Source organism: Neovison vison, chromosome 10 (assembly GCF_020171115.1).
Source record: "Neovison vison isolate M4711 chromosome 10, ASM_NN_V1, whole genome shotgun sequence".
In the NCBI taxonomy this organism is placed as follows: Eukaryota; Metazoa; Chordata; class Mammalia; order Carnivora; family Mustelidae; genus Neogale; species Neogale vison.
The window spans coordinates 43,694,184-43,709,156 of record NC_058100.1 but is presented as its reverse complement, the minus strand read 5'-3'; the positions used below and the strand labels follow the sequence as shown (position 1 = coordinate 43,709,156).

Sequence of the window (14,973 nt, the reverse complement as noted above, 5' to 3'; positions counted from 1 at the left end):
GCTCCACTCGCTTGATACTCTGGTGCCAACACTTCCTATAAGAAGCCACAGGACTTCTCTTTCCTCTGGCCCTTTGCTTCTGCGGAGAGCAAAATAGAATGGAGCCACTTACTTTCCTCAGGTCTCAGCTTTTTACCCAAGGAGAAGAAAGAGGGCAGCCAAGTTATAATTTGTGCATGTGTCACATTCCTAACCTGGTTGCCGGGCCAGGGTTGGCACTGGGAAGGGAAGGGCTGGCGGAATGGAAGGAGTGAGGGAATCAGGTTCCAGCTCCCGCACAGGCCTCAGCTGTGACTACTGCTGCTTAGAGAACAGAGGGGAGAGGGCGAACAAAAGGTGAACCACTGTTGGCTCTGCTGAAGAGTGGACAAAGTTCCCCAAGAAGACTGGCTTTGGGAACAGGCTGGCCTGGGAAGAAAAGTTGCCCTCCCACCCCCACCCGATATACATGCTCCAACCAGAAAAAGGCCACATGTGTTTCCTATGTGTTTTTGCTCCCTCCGAGCAGAGGAACCTCATTTAAATAAGCTACTGGCCGGCTGACAGACTGGGAGGTCACTTGTCATTTCTGGCCCTGTTACTTCATCCACAACATGAGAGCGGAAAGGGATGAGATCCAAGACTCTTTCTGACTATAAATCTGATAAATCTGATTGAACCGGAATGACATCAAATTTTCATTGTTTTATGAGCACTGGATCCCGAGGTCTTAACATATATTGGATGATATACACAGAGTCCCAGCTCTAGTCCCGGCAATGGTCTCAGAGGAAGGGATCGGGGAGAGAGAAGAATTTAGGAGGGCTCCACCCTGAAGAACGTGTTGCAACCCATGGCTCTGACTCTCCCTTTTTCGGCCTCAGCTTCCTCAACTGTAAAATGAGATTCTGAGCCTAGAAGACCTATAAAATGCTGTTCTGATTTTCTGGGTTCCGTGTCTCTGTCTTCAGGTAATTCTGAGCCCCAGTGGACAAAGACAGTGTCCTTACTGAACTATCTGCGTGGCATGTGTGCGGAGCTATAGTGGAACATGATTCCTATCTCAAGAAGCTCACAATGGGTTTTTAAAACTGCTAAGCCACACACATAAGAAAGTATAGTATAACACGCAGTATCATTCATGGCTAAATGTGTAACACAGACACCGCAGGCTGGCTCTCTCTGGGCACACTCATGCTGCAGGCGGGAGGAGCCACAATTACAGCTTGCTTCTCCCACAGCCTCCTTCTACTTCAGCTCTCAAAAGGGGATTTGTGGGGGTCAGACTGCTGGGTTCAGTTTTGGCTCTGCCACTTGCAAACGCTGGGGAAGCTACTCAACTTTTGTAAGCTGTAAAGCCAGTTTCCTGGTCTTCAGGATGGGGTTAATAAAAGGACTCCCTTGCCATGTTGTTGTAAAGATTATATGAATTCTCAATAACTGGGTATAGAGAAAATGCACCTCAACATAATAAAGACCATATATAATAAGCACACAGCTAATATACTCAACAGTGAAAAGCCGAAAGCTTTTTCTTTAAGATGAATAGGGCAAGGATGCCCACTCTTACTACTTTAATTTATCATACTGTTAGAAGTCCCAGTCAGAGGCACCTGGGTGGCTCAGTGGGTTAGAGTCTCTGCCTTCAGCTCAGGTCATGTTCTCAGGGTTCTGGGATCGAGCCCCGCATCGGGCTCTCTGCTCAGTGGGGAGCCTGCTTCCTCCTCTCTCTCTGCCTGCCTCTCTGCCTACTTGTGATCTCTATCCGTCAAATAAATAAATAAAATCTTAAAAAAAAAAAAAAAAAGAAGTCCCAGTCAGAGCAATCAGGTGAGAAAAAGAAATAAAAAGACCTCTGAATCAGAAAGAAAGAAGTAAAAATGTCTCTATTGACAGATGACATGATATTATTTATAGAAACCCCAATGACTCCACCAAAAAAACTCCCAAGAATAAACAAATTCAATAAAGATGTAGGACACATAATCAATATACAAAAATCAGTTGGGTTTCTATACACTAGCAACGATCAGAGGGAAATTAAGAAAACAACCCCATTTACAGTTGCACTGAAAGAATAAAATACCAAGGAATAAATTTAACCAAGGAGGTGAATGATTTGCACGCTGTAAACTATAAATCACCGATCAAAGAAATCAAAGACATAAATAAATGGAAAGATATTCCATGTTCATGGATTCAAAGAATTAATATTATTAAAATGTCCATACTGCCCAAGGCAAGCTACAGATTCAATGCAATCCCTATCAAAATTCGAATGGAATATTTCACAAAAATAGAACAAACAATCCTAAAATTTGTATAGAACCACAGAAGACTCCAAATAGCCAAAGAAATGTTGTAAAAGAAGAATAACGTTGGAAGCATCACACTTCCTGATTTCAAACAAAATTACAAAGCTATAGTAATCAGAAACAGTATGGTATTGGCATGAAAACAGATGCTGAGTTCAATGGGAACAGAAAAGAGAGCCCAGAGATAAACCTAGGCATATATGGTTAATCACTTTTCAACAAAAGACCCAAGGATATATGGTGGAGGAAAGGGCAGTCTCTTCAATAAATGGTGCTAGGAAAACTAGGCAGCCCCATGCAAAAGAATGAAACTAGACTCATATCTTACACTATACACAAACACCAATTCAAACAGAGACTTAAACATAAAACCTAAAACCATAGAAGTGCTAGAAGAAGACATAGGGGCTAAGTTCCTTTATATCAGTCTTGGCAATGATTTCTTTGGATTTGACATCAGTAGCAAAGACAACAAAAGCAAAAATAGGTAAGCGGAACTACATCAAACTAAAAGCTTCTGTATAGCAAAGGAAACCATAAACAAAATGAAAAGGCAACCTACTGAACATAAAATATTTGCAAATCATATATAAGGAGTTAATATCCAAATACATCATACAACTCAATCATACAACTCATACAACATCATAGAACTCAATAGCAAAAAAACCCCCCAAACGATTCAATTAAAAAATGGTCAGAGGAACTGAATAGACATTTTTCCCAAAGAAGACAGACAGATAGCCAATAGGTAAATGAAAAAGTACTGAACGCCACTAATTATCAGAGAAATGCAAATCAAAAGCACAATGAGCTACCAGCTCACACCTTTACTGTTAGAATGGCTATCATCAAAAAGATGAGAGATAACACTTGTTGGTGAGAAAACAGAATCCTTGTATACTGTTGATGGGAAGGTAGTGTTGTACCACTATAGAAAATATGGAGGTGCTTCAAAAAATTAAAAAATAGAACTCCCATTTGACTCCGCAATTCCACTGCTGGACATTTATTCAAAAGAAGTGAAAACAGGACCTTGAAGAATCATTTGCGCTCCCACTTCCATTGCAGCACTATTCACAATCTTCAAGGTATGGAAATGATGAAAGTGTCCATCAACAGATGAATGGATAAAGACGTGAGATACACACACACACACACACACACACACACACACACACTGGAATACTACTGTCATAGGAAAAAGGAAATCTGGCAACATGGATGGACCTTGAGGGCATTTTGCTAAGGGAAAAAAGTGAGATGCAGAAAGACAAAAACTGCGGAATCTAAAAACTAAAAAAGAAAAAAAAATCTAAAAACTAAAAAAAACAAGAGGAAAAAAGTCAAAGTCATAGAAACCACTTTTCTATGGTTTGCCGGAGGCCTGTGAAAGAAAATTTCCCCTAGTGTAATGATAAAGTCTCCCTGATGCAGTGATGTCCACGTCTGTCACAGAGACAGGTGGCAGTGATGGAGAAGGAGCCCACACCTGTAGCCATCACTGGTTTGGTTCTTAGACTGGCACAAGCCAGAGGCATGCAGGCAGGGGATGGGTCCAGTAAAAGGGGCAGAGTTCCCATTGGATTCTAACCACTGCTGTGCTGTAGAGTTCCTGAGTTCACTGCAAACCACTCAAACCTGTTGGACCCCAATTCCTTTATTTCTTAGGGGTATTTAATATAAAAAGAGAAAACTTGAATTCCTAAGAAGAAATCCCAGGAAATTAACAGGGTTTACTTTTTAAGAAAAGGGGGAAGTATAGAAGAAGTCAAGGTATTAATGGGGATTCATTCAGAGTCGAGACTTGGGAGGCCTTGAATGGATCTAACGGAGGTTGGAGGGTTTAAGGCAACCAGACTTACAATAAAAGAGCCACAACATCTCCAGGGCAGAGTCTTAGGACCTATCTGCTCAGTAGCAACTAATCCAAAGGGTTGTCCTAAGGCCCTTCAGGGCCCATTAGTTCAAGTTGTTAAAGCCCTGTGCTGATGGGATCACAGGTGTGACCTCCGTGTACATGTGACTGTCCCCATATTAGACTGAGTCCTCGCCCCAGTCAGTAGTCGCACATGTACTCACCATGGACAGAACGGGGGACGGGCTGGGAGAGTACAGGTGAATCCCTACCTTTGGAATTTAGCTCAAAGTACACTTGGCTCAAACTCCACATGTTGATACCTCAGGTTTGGTGCAGTGTTTGTATGGTGTCCTGCATGTCACTGGCATTTCATAGTCATTTTGAAAAAACATGTGAGCAGCAAGAGAAGACAGGATTCTCCTCTGAGGGCCATTAACCTGAGGCACTAGCATTGTGGGTTGACCAGTTGGCCTGACTGGCAATTCTCCTTCAGGAACTCGGTACTCAGAATTCTTGATCTTTGAGGAAACCACAGCGTTCTTTCTTGAGGGCTCCCTGGGCATCTCAGCCAGGCCTGTGGGGCTGGTCACCCAGTGAGAGCTGTATCTAGCTCAGGCATGCAGAACTAGAGGGCTGGGCCTGTGACGGCAGGTCCCAAAATAAGGTGCCAAGCCCTACTTCTCACTTTCCCCTTGTGCCCTGTGAGATGCTGGCACTGCCTTCGGAGCCATTACTCAGCAGCCAGAATGTACAGAAATAGGCCTGGTGCACTGACCCATCAGGTCACAGTTCTCTCCTCTGGCAGAGTCCTGTCCTGAGGTGGTAGGCCCGGGCAGAGCTGTGTGGGGACGTGACCTGGCCTCCCACTCTCACTTCCTGTCAGGCAGTAATCTTACCAGAGGACTGGGCTTTACTTAACTGTTTCTAGGCCATTGAACATATATCTCCTTGCCTCTGGGCTCTACAGTACATTAACCCGTGAACTCACTTCCTTACCTTCCCCACCTTTTCCACACACACTCTTCACACCTGCCTACCCTAAATGAAAACCTGACCTGCCTTGTCTCCCTGCCCTCTCCAGAGGAGGCTGCTTCTCTACCTTCCCCGGTTTTCAAGGTCAGAACAACCTGGCATTGAGTTCCCTTTGTTTTCCCTAAACCATGCTTCTCCACCCCTCTTGAGCACGCCACTCCACTGACTGGTCACCTTGTCCATTCAACTGTTTACTGATTTTTTGGCATTCTCTTATCCTCCTCAGTGGCTTAACTCCTGTCTCACAGCTTTCCTGGCCACTTCATCCCTGAGAGGCAAAGAGACCCTCCAAATACTCTGGATTCACATCATCTTGAAAACTACAAATGATTAAATTCTGCCCAACCCATCACTCACTGTGATGAACAGAATTTGAACATGGGCATCAGAATGGCACATCACCTCAAATTCTCACAGCCCTACTTGGACTACAACCTACTTAATTTCTTTCTAACTGTCAAAGTATTTCTTCTTCATCTGTTCACCCTCCCCAGAATCTCTCGCTTCCTCCACGTCCAGTCTGGACCTACTGGTCCGCCATTTCCAAGATGCTCATGGATTCCTTTCTTTATTCTTCCCTGGGTCCTTTCTTGCTGATTTCCTATCTTGGCTAATCTCTAATTCAGCTTTCTTTGCCTCTCCTCCCAGATTACGGAGCTCTGCCAGAAATTTTTAATTTCTGTGCTGCCTGAGCCCTCGACAAACCATACTGTTAAGATCCTGTATGTCTCTCTTCCCTACCATTTGTTCTCTCGTTTTTTTTAAGATTTTATTTATTTATTTGACAGACAGAGATCACAGGTAGGCAGAGAGGCAGCCAGAGAGAGAGGAAGGGAAGCAGGCTCCCTGCTGAGCAGAGAGCCCGATGCAGAGCTCCATCCCAGGACCCTGGGATCATGACGGGAGCTAAAGGTAGAGGCTTTAACCCACTGAGCCACCCAGGTGCCCCCTGACCATCTCTTTCTAAAATGACTCCTTCTCACTCACTTCTATCACTTCTTATTTCTTTTTTATTATTATTATTTTTAATTTTTAAGAGATTTTATTTATTCATTTGAGAGAGAGCACGAGAAGGGGAGAGAGGCAGAAGAGAAAGCAGACTCTCCGCCCAGCAGGGGGCTGCGGGGCTTGATCCCAGGAACCTGGGACCATGACCCAAACTGAAGGCAGATGCCCAGCCATCTGAGCCACCCAGGCGCCCCCAACTTATTTCTTTAATCACCCTCAAATGTTGGCTTTTCTCCCTATGTTCTCCCAGTAGCACTGGCCTGGCTTGGGAACTTGTTAGAAATGTAGATTTTCAGGTTCCACCTCAGACTCCCTGAATCAATAAACAATGGGGACACTCGCTCAAGTTTGAGAACCACTGTCCCACACATTTTCTCCCCAGAGCTCCAGTTGTACTCATACAACTACCTACGGGGGCATCTCCACTAGCTGTCCGTTAGGAGTCTCCCTGGAAAATAACTTCTCAAAATCCTATCATTTCTGTATCCGCTTTCCCCAAATGATACCACCGTTACTCAGTTGGCAGTGCCAGGACCCTGGGATTCACAATTCCTCGTTTACCCACAAAAGAAAACACGAGTGTGCCATTACAGGAGCAGCTCCCCCATCGGCATGTCCTCTAATCGGTACCATCATTACTTTCCCGCAGGCCCATCCTCCTCACCGCTTGGATTTCTAGTGTCCTTCTAATTGGGTCACCGAAGTCTGGTCCGTTTCCAGACTTCTCGACCCTCCACATTGCTACCAGAATCATCTAAAATAAAAATTGGACTGGGCTTATCCCCTGCTTAGTCATTCAGTGGCTGTCCAAGGCCTTTGAGGTAAAGTTCAAACTCAGTATGGTGGCACTGCAGGAGTGTTTCTGCCCTGACCCCTGCTTGCCTCTGCGGCCTCAACTCCTGCTGGGTCTTTATGTGCTCTCTCTGCTCCCACTCTAACAGGAAACTGGAACTACTTCAAGAGTTCCTCAGTCAGCCGCGCTTTCTCATACCCTCAAACCGTTGTTCATGCTATTTTGCTAGCTCCTTTGTGAGGAATGTCCTTCCTTCACTTTACCATCTGGAAAACGTTCTTCTCTAGGGCTCGGCTCAGTCAGCTTTGGCATGAACCGCCCCCCTTCCGACCCCGGATGTGCATGTTCAGTCTGGTGCGCGCCCACAGCCCCCATGTCATGTCTTCATCAGAACCCTTATGACCCTGTGCTCTGCCCCGTGCTAGGCAACTGGGAGCAGCTTGAGCACAGGCCTGTATGTTAACTTTATTTAGTGCAATGCCGGACACACAATAGGTATTCAGCAATAGCTGCTTAGTAAGAAAGATTGCTTTCTCTCTCTTTTTGAAACGCACCTACTGCTGTTTCCTGACTGCACCATCTTTTCATTCCCAGTTTAGCCTCATGATGCTATGAACAAAGCTCTTGAGAAGGACCAAGATGTGGCTTTATGTCTCATTTTAACTTATTCTGCCCCAGCGAACCACTTGTTTCTCAAAAACTTCTCTTCCCCAAGTTCCTCAACTGATTCTTTTTGAATTCTCTTTACTTTATGGTCTGCCTCTGCACTGACTCCCCTCCTTCTCCAGGGTAGTTACAACTGCTCTGCATTACAGAGGGTGGCTGGTGGTGCCGGTAGCTGGTAGCTGGCTCGCTGGGAGAAAAAGGCCCTGATTTGTGGCTTTTGTTTATTCCATAATGCAAAGACTCTCATCAGGATCAATTTCAAGCTACCAGCATTTTAACGACCAGCTCACAAAATGCCCGAGTATTTCATAACTGGCTCTCATGAACATACCATTGGGTATGCAGAAACGAGTAAGACTAGTTTGACATCTAGGAGGATACAATCTGGTGGAAGGAATATGGAAATAATTAGAAGACAAATGTGATAAGCACTACTGACAGCATTTAAACAAGGCACCAGGCATGGGGCTGAATGAAAGGCTTAATTAGGAAAAGCTGTTAATACCTCCTATGGGAAGGTAGGAGAGTTTGAACTGAACCTTAAAAATGGTATGTAGAGGGGCGCCTGGGTGGCTCAGTGGGTTAAGCCTCTGCCTTCAGCTCAGGTCATGATCCCAGGGTGCTGGGATCGAGCCCCATATCGGGCTCTCTGCTCAGCGAGGAGCCTGCTTCCTCCTCTCTCTCTGCCTGCCTCTCTGCCTACTTGTGATCTCTCTCTCTGTCCAATAAATAAATAAAAATCTTAAAAAAAAATGGTATGTAGAGGGGCACCTGGGTGGCTCAGTGGGTTAAAGCCTCTGCCTTCGGGTCAGGTCATGATCCCGGGGTCCTGGGATCGAGCCCCATGTCGGGCTCTCTGCTCAGTGGGAAGCCTGCTTCCTCCTCTCTCTCTCTGCCTGCCTCTCTGCCTACTTGCAATCTCTGCCTGTCAATAAATAAATAAAATCTTTAAAAAAAAATGGTATGTAGAGGAACGGCTGTAGACCATGAAGACTGGGGTGCAAAGAATGCGGGGTACAGAATGGATTCTGCCACTAGTTTTGTGACCTTAGTCAAATTGGTTAACTTTCCTGGGCTAGTTTCTGCATCTTGAAAATAAGAATTTTACTTCCACAGCCCATTCTGCTTGGATTTGATGATGGTCCTTGGGAAGAGAAAAATATGAGTGGGGGAGTAAGGAAAAAGGAAGAAATACACTTAGTGTGAAGCTTTTGGGAGGCCAAATGCTGTAGGAATCTCTCTTCTAACTGGTCCTCCCTACTAACTTCTGGCTCAGTCCCCATTATGAAAATCCAACCCCATGTCTGAATGATTGTGTGGTTTGCTGAAAGCTCAGTTCTTGTCTTTTTACCTGAATGAATATAGTGAATCCTAATAGTATATGTGGATGCAAGTCAGCTCATCCTTCTGTGTTGAGGGAACAGAGGATTTTCCTTTTCCCTTAGAAAGTATTAAAAAGATCCCACAAACTTCCCTAGTATTTATTCCATTTGAATAATTGTTATTATCTAATCTATCTAGAATTTCCCCATCCTTGCTTCTTGCCTAATCTGCTCTCAAGAACTATCGGATCTTCATTCCTTTTCAAAAACATTTAAAAAATCATGAATCATAAAAGATAGAAATGTGCACAAAACATAAATGTAAGAAATAATTATAAAGCAGCAAACACCCATGCAACCACCAATACTGATTTAGGAAGTCCTCCCTGTGTTATTCCCCGAGTATGACCTTCCAGGAGGGATCCACTATCTTGGATTTATTGTGATAATGATCTTTGTTTGCCTTTTACCACCCATGCATGTATCCTTCAATCCTACTTCCGTATTGCATTTTTCATTAACATTTGTTATGAAGAGAACCATACTGTATGCGTTCCCTTGTTTCTCGCTTCTTTTGTTCACCACTCTAACCTTCATACATGTTGTGTGTAGCTATTCTTTTTTTTTTAAGGATTTTATTTATTTATTTGACAGTGAGAGAGAGATCATGAGCAGGCAGAGGCAGGCAGAGAGCGAGGAGGAAGCAGGCTCCCCGCTGAGCAGAGAGCCCGATGGGGGGCTCGATCCTAGGACCCAAAGATCACGATCTGAGCCAAAGGCAGAGACTTTAACCCACTGATCCACCCAGGCACCCCATAGTTTATTCTTTTCATTTCATGGTTACACAGTGTTCTACCATGAGTATTCCAGTTCACCAATTCAACTGTGGCTGGATACTGGCAGTGTTTCCAGCCTTTGCGCAGTATCAACAATGCTGCTCTGAACATCTTCCTCATGCCCAGCATATGTGAGCTTCCCAAGGGTACAGAGGTTAGAATCATTAGGTCACAGGGTATATACATCCTGATCTCCATTCTTCATTCTTTCCCCAACATTAGTGAGCAAGACTTTTTTTCTTTTCTGAAGAATTTTAACTTCTATGCCTTTGTTCCTTTTTTCCGAGACGTCAATCATCTTTGTTAATCTTACGTTCCTATAACACACATAATCATTACTGATTCTAGCTTCTAGCTCTGTATATCACCTTCCTCCAGTAGTTGTGAATGGTGCCCACTCCAAGTAACATTACTTCATTTATTACTCAAAGAAGAAATGTATTTGGAACATTTTGAGAGTTCTTCTTGTTTGAATGTGTGCAAAACAGAAATCCTGCATTTGATTATTAATAGAGGGCCAGGGACAACTTCTTTCTTTGAGGCATTATAAGTACAGGAATTAAGACTATGGGCTTTGAGTCAGACCAAATCTGTAAGCTGCTGGCTGTGTCCTTAGGCTAATTACCTACTTCTTTGTGTTTTAGTTTCCTCATCTGTCAAAACGTGGATAACAAATTATATCCACCAATAGGGTTATTGTGTGTATTCCATGAAACAATCTACAAGTTCGATCAAAAGAGGTTTGTTAACTTGGTCTTTAGGGAGAAAGACATGGAAAGACAGGCTTTCAAAATGCTTACAGGTTATGTAGTGAGGAAATATATTATGAGTTTGTCTCCGGTGTTTATACTGAGCCTAAACACTTTCCACTCCTCTTTCTGGAACAGCTGGTTAGGACAGGTAAATGAGATGTTGCCAAGGGCCACAGAATGGAGTGAAGTGAATTGGCCTATTTGGGAATCAAATCCACAACTGGCTTTAATTACCATTCAACTGAGTTCAGTGGGCAACATAACATGAAAAAGGAGAAAGCGAATGGGACTAGAAATACTGGCAAACAAGAAAGCAAGAGGACACTATAGAATAGCTCAAATTAACAAGCTGCTTTAAATGGCATCCTCTCTTTTTGAAATTTATTGTGCAGGAGAGTTGGCTGTAACAGAAAGCATTCCTAATCATCAAAAAACCACAATCTAATTTTCCTTATCCTCCTGACTCTCCATGTATAATTCTAGACTTTGTTGCTTACATATCCTGGTTTTAGGATATAGTTTTCCACAGCTAGAAACTTAATTATAGGTTCAGCACTTCAAGGCCAATACCTAATTGCCTAATTAGGGAGCTGAAAAATGTTTAGTATAACCACCCTCCTTCCTACCCCTACCCTGAAGTTATTAATGTTCACTTCAAATTGTTTACTAGTCAACCCTTGTGAAAATACTGGTTTTGGGACTCTGAGTCTCTTAGTCCTACATAAAGCTATCTGAATTCAATAAGACTTTTGAGGAAGCAGCATTTCCAGCTTGACATTAACTGGTAGGCCAAATAATGACCCATTATAGAGACAAAAATGCTTAGTGGAATTTAATTTTAATTATTTCAGTTCCTGTACAACTGTTTATTTCACAGTTACACATAATAAACTCTATTATGCTTCTTACTGAAAATTCTTGGAAAATTTTGAGTGCATGGTAGGTTATGGAAAAAAAGGTGGAAGAGAAAAAGGGGAAGAATGGTTCTGAACGATTATTGAATGATGTGGTGTGACAGTACTTGCTAACTTCATGTCAACATGGCAAGGCCAGATGATTTATTTATAGTTTACTTTTCAGTAACATTTATTATCTGGTAGTATATTGCTGGGGGAAGGGCTGATTTGTATAATTATTTTACTTTTACTCTATGACTTGAAAAATGAGTAGGCTGATAACAGGAAACAAAAAGCCGCCCTTAACATCTTCATTTGAATTGATAGTTTTGGCACCAACCCAGGCGGAGGGCTGAGCATGGTGGGATTATCTGTTTGCAGAGGTACAGATGCCAGCTCCTAATAAGAGAACGCCACATTCTGTAAATCCCCGTAAATTTGGAAACCAGGATCCTGAACAGTAGCAGTGGCAGCATAATTTGGTGCTCAGATGCTAAGCGAAACCCCAGTGTTGTGTTTGTCTGCCAAAGTGTCAAAGAAAGCCCCATGGCTGGTATTTTGGCACTGACGTGACACTGATAACAGGTAATAGTGGCATCAAAAAGAAGCCCAGGGAAGAATCTCATTAAGTGAGAAAAAAGAATCTTGGGTCTACGCATTACTTCTCAACCAAATGTGTGAATCTTGCATCCTACAAAATTAGTTACTAAGAGAGCAATGTGGCCTGCTTTGCGCTTCATCTCATGTGCTGACTCACTGGCCATGGAACATAACAGCCTAACGAGCGATCAAGAGTTGGCCCTGAAGGCCAGCCAGCTGCAGCTTCCTCCCCAAAGGTGAACACACGTTAAACAATGTAGCTGAGCTGGGACAGCAGTCAGGAAATGGGAGGGTGGGCTCCGTGGGAGCCAATGCTTTGCTTGCTTTGGTGTCTAGGATACAGATTTGCAAATTATAACCTCTCTGAATACTGGCGGAGACCACAGATGAAATAACCTCTGTAATCTTAATGTGTGTTTGGTAGGTGAGAATCATGAATCTCCAACACCTGCAGAACTGGAGTTATTTTTGTTTTCATTTTGTTTTTCTAAAGGTCTACTTGCTCCTTTTGAAAAGCAGGACTGGGAGGCTCAGGCAACATCGAGGGGAAAAAAAAGTTTCCCATACCTTTGAGGACCACAGCTCTAGTGGAATGGGATGAGTGAACAGGAGTGAATGAATGAACAAGAATGAGTTAGAACTGAAAAGTCAGACCTTTACGCCTACTTATCAAATAATGATAGAATCCCTTCTTTCCCTATCTTGAGACTAATAGCTAACAGCAATTGTTCAATAAATGTAGCTAGTATGTGCCAGGCACTGTCCTAAGAGCTATATTCGTGTGATAACCACACAATCCCATTTTATAAATGAGAAAACTGATTCTCAGAGAGGTTAAGGAACGTGCCCAGGGCCACACAGCTAGGGCTTGGATTCAAGGCTAGGCAGTTTGGGTATAAAGATCAGGCTTTTAACTATTATTCATAATATTGTAAAGAATATAATAAAAAAATGCATGAGAAAGTCATTTTACTTTGAAAAGTTCCAGAGCTCTAAGCAGCTGTTGAATGAAGTTCCTGGAAGGAAGAGTCTGCATTGCATCTAGACAGCACTTTTGCTACATTAATAGCTGCTCTCAAACAGCATCTCTCAAAGGACTTGAAAATCTGATCTTTGCCTATTTCTTTCAAATGCTGACTTTACCCATCGAAGCACCATAGATAAAGTGACTCCTTTGACAACAAAAACTAGAGAGAAGAGCTCTGCAGACCAGGTGCCTCACACAGGGCTTGGCACCCAGGTGATGAATAAGATGGTGACTGCATTGAAAGCTTTCCAATCAAAGGCATTTTGAAATGTGGTATTCATAGTCCACAAAATGGATTGAATACAAATTATTTAGAATGTCAAAACAGGAAGGGGCATGTGGCAAGTTAAGGAAATTGAGGAGAAATGAAGTATAAATGGAATACTAAACCTTTGAAATTCAAAATAAAAAACCTGGTTATATATCCTTGAAATCCTCTTTCTTGGCTTAGCCAGGAAATAGAGGGATAAGCTTTGGGGATGGAACAAGCCTATTCTTTAATAATATAATACTTCTTATTTGTGTACTATGAACTTGCTGTAAGCCTACTGATCTGAACAAGCTACTTAATATGCTCAGGAGATTTTTTTTTTTTTTTAAGATTTTTTTATTTGACAGAGAGAGAGATCACAAGTAGGCAGAACAGTGGGCAGAAAGAGAGGGGGAAAGCAGGCTCCCTGATCAACAGTGAGTCTGACATAGGGCTTGATCCCAGGACCCTGAGACCATGACCTGAGCCGAAGGCAGAGGCTTTACCCACTGAGCCACCCAGGCAACCCTACTCAGGTGATTTTTTGAAAAGGTTGACTTTCCCCTATATCATTCCCTAACGACCCTTGTGGTTTTTAGCAGGCACTCAAACATAGCTCAGAAATAAATCAGGTTTTTCTACCACTTTAGACAATGAAATGGATCGCTTATCACAAGCTTTCCGTAATTCCCAAGAATTTAAAGACTGGTTATTTCATGATGTGGCTTGATCCAAACCTGGGACAGCCAAAGAATCTCCTATGAAGACCTGTTGAGAAGTAGTGAGACTTGATGAGCAAGAGCTCACGGGGCCCACATTCAGCCCTTTAACTACCTTAAGGAGGACAACAACTCAGTCTCCCCAGCATGACATTCTCACCCCGTCTCTCTTCTGCTGCACATCCGTAAAATGTGCATGCTACCTAGTTGTGGAACTGATTCTATGAGACTCCTGGGCCTTTGCTTTAAGAGCAGTGTGAAAGGAAGTCCAGACCCTCCTGGGACTAAGAAAAGCAGAAAAACAGACCAAGCGCGGCAGTTTGTCTGCTGTGACAGGCTCTCAAAAAGCACATGTTGCCCTGATATGTGACCTATACAAGATCATGACATAGGCTATTCTAAGCTGGGGGACAAAGCAACATACACACACAAACTTTTAGGAAATTATCTCCAGGCATCCATATTGCACAGCTGAGGATTTAAAAAATGATGCCTATACAGGGTGTTCCAAAAGTCTCAGTGAAGTTTTAAGCTACTGGGGCTGGAGATGGGGTGGTGAACTGAACTCCCCCTCTGCCAATCCTGCAGGGGTAGCTACAGATGGTCTTGATTTATCATCAGTTAAATGGGCAGCCCAGATTAAAGGAAACATTTTAAAGGACTAATTAGTCAACCCTCACAAAAGTAAATTAAGGGCCTGTGTTGAAACAGCCAAAGGAAACTCTAATACAGCACTGTAGCAATAACGCTTGGAGTGTATTCAAATGGAAAAGCTTGGGCTGGAAATACTTGTTTAGAAAAAGAACTACATCACTCCACCCTACTTCATCAATCCAAGCCATCTTAAACACTCAAGGTCCCACCAAGCAAGACATATTTTATTAAAACCTCTTTCAGCTTGAACTAGATCATATCCT

At 43.0% G+C, this 14,973-nt stretch overlaps 1 protein-coding gene across 3 annotated transcripts in view; it reads right to left on the bottom strand.

Moving 5' to 3' along the window:
* DTL (denticleless E3 ubiquitin protein ligase homolog) overlaps window positions 1–14,973 on the bottom strand; it is a 69,059-nt gene that overhangs the window by 11,917 nt on the left and 42,169 nt on the right. The window lies entirely within an intron of this gene.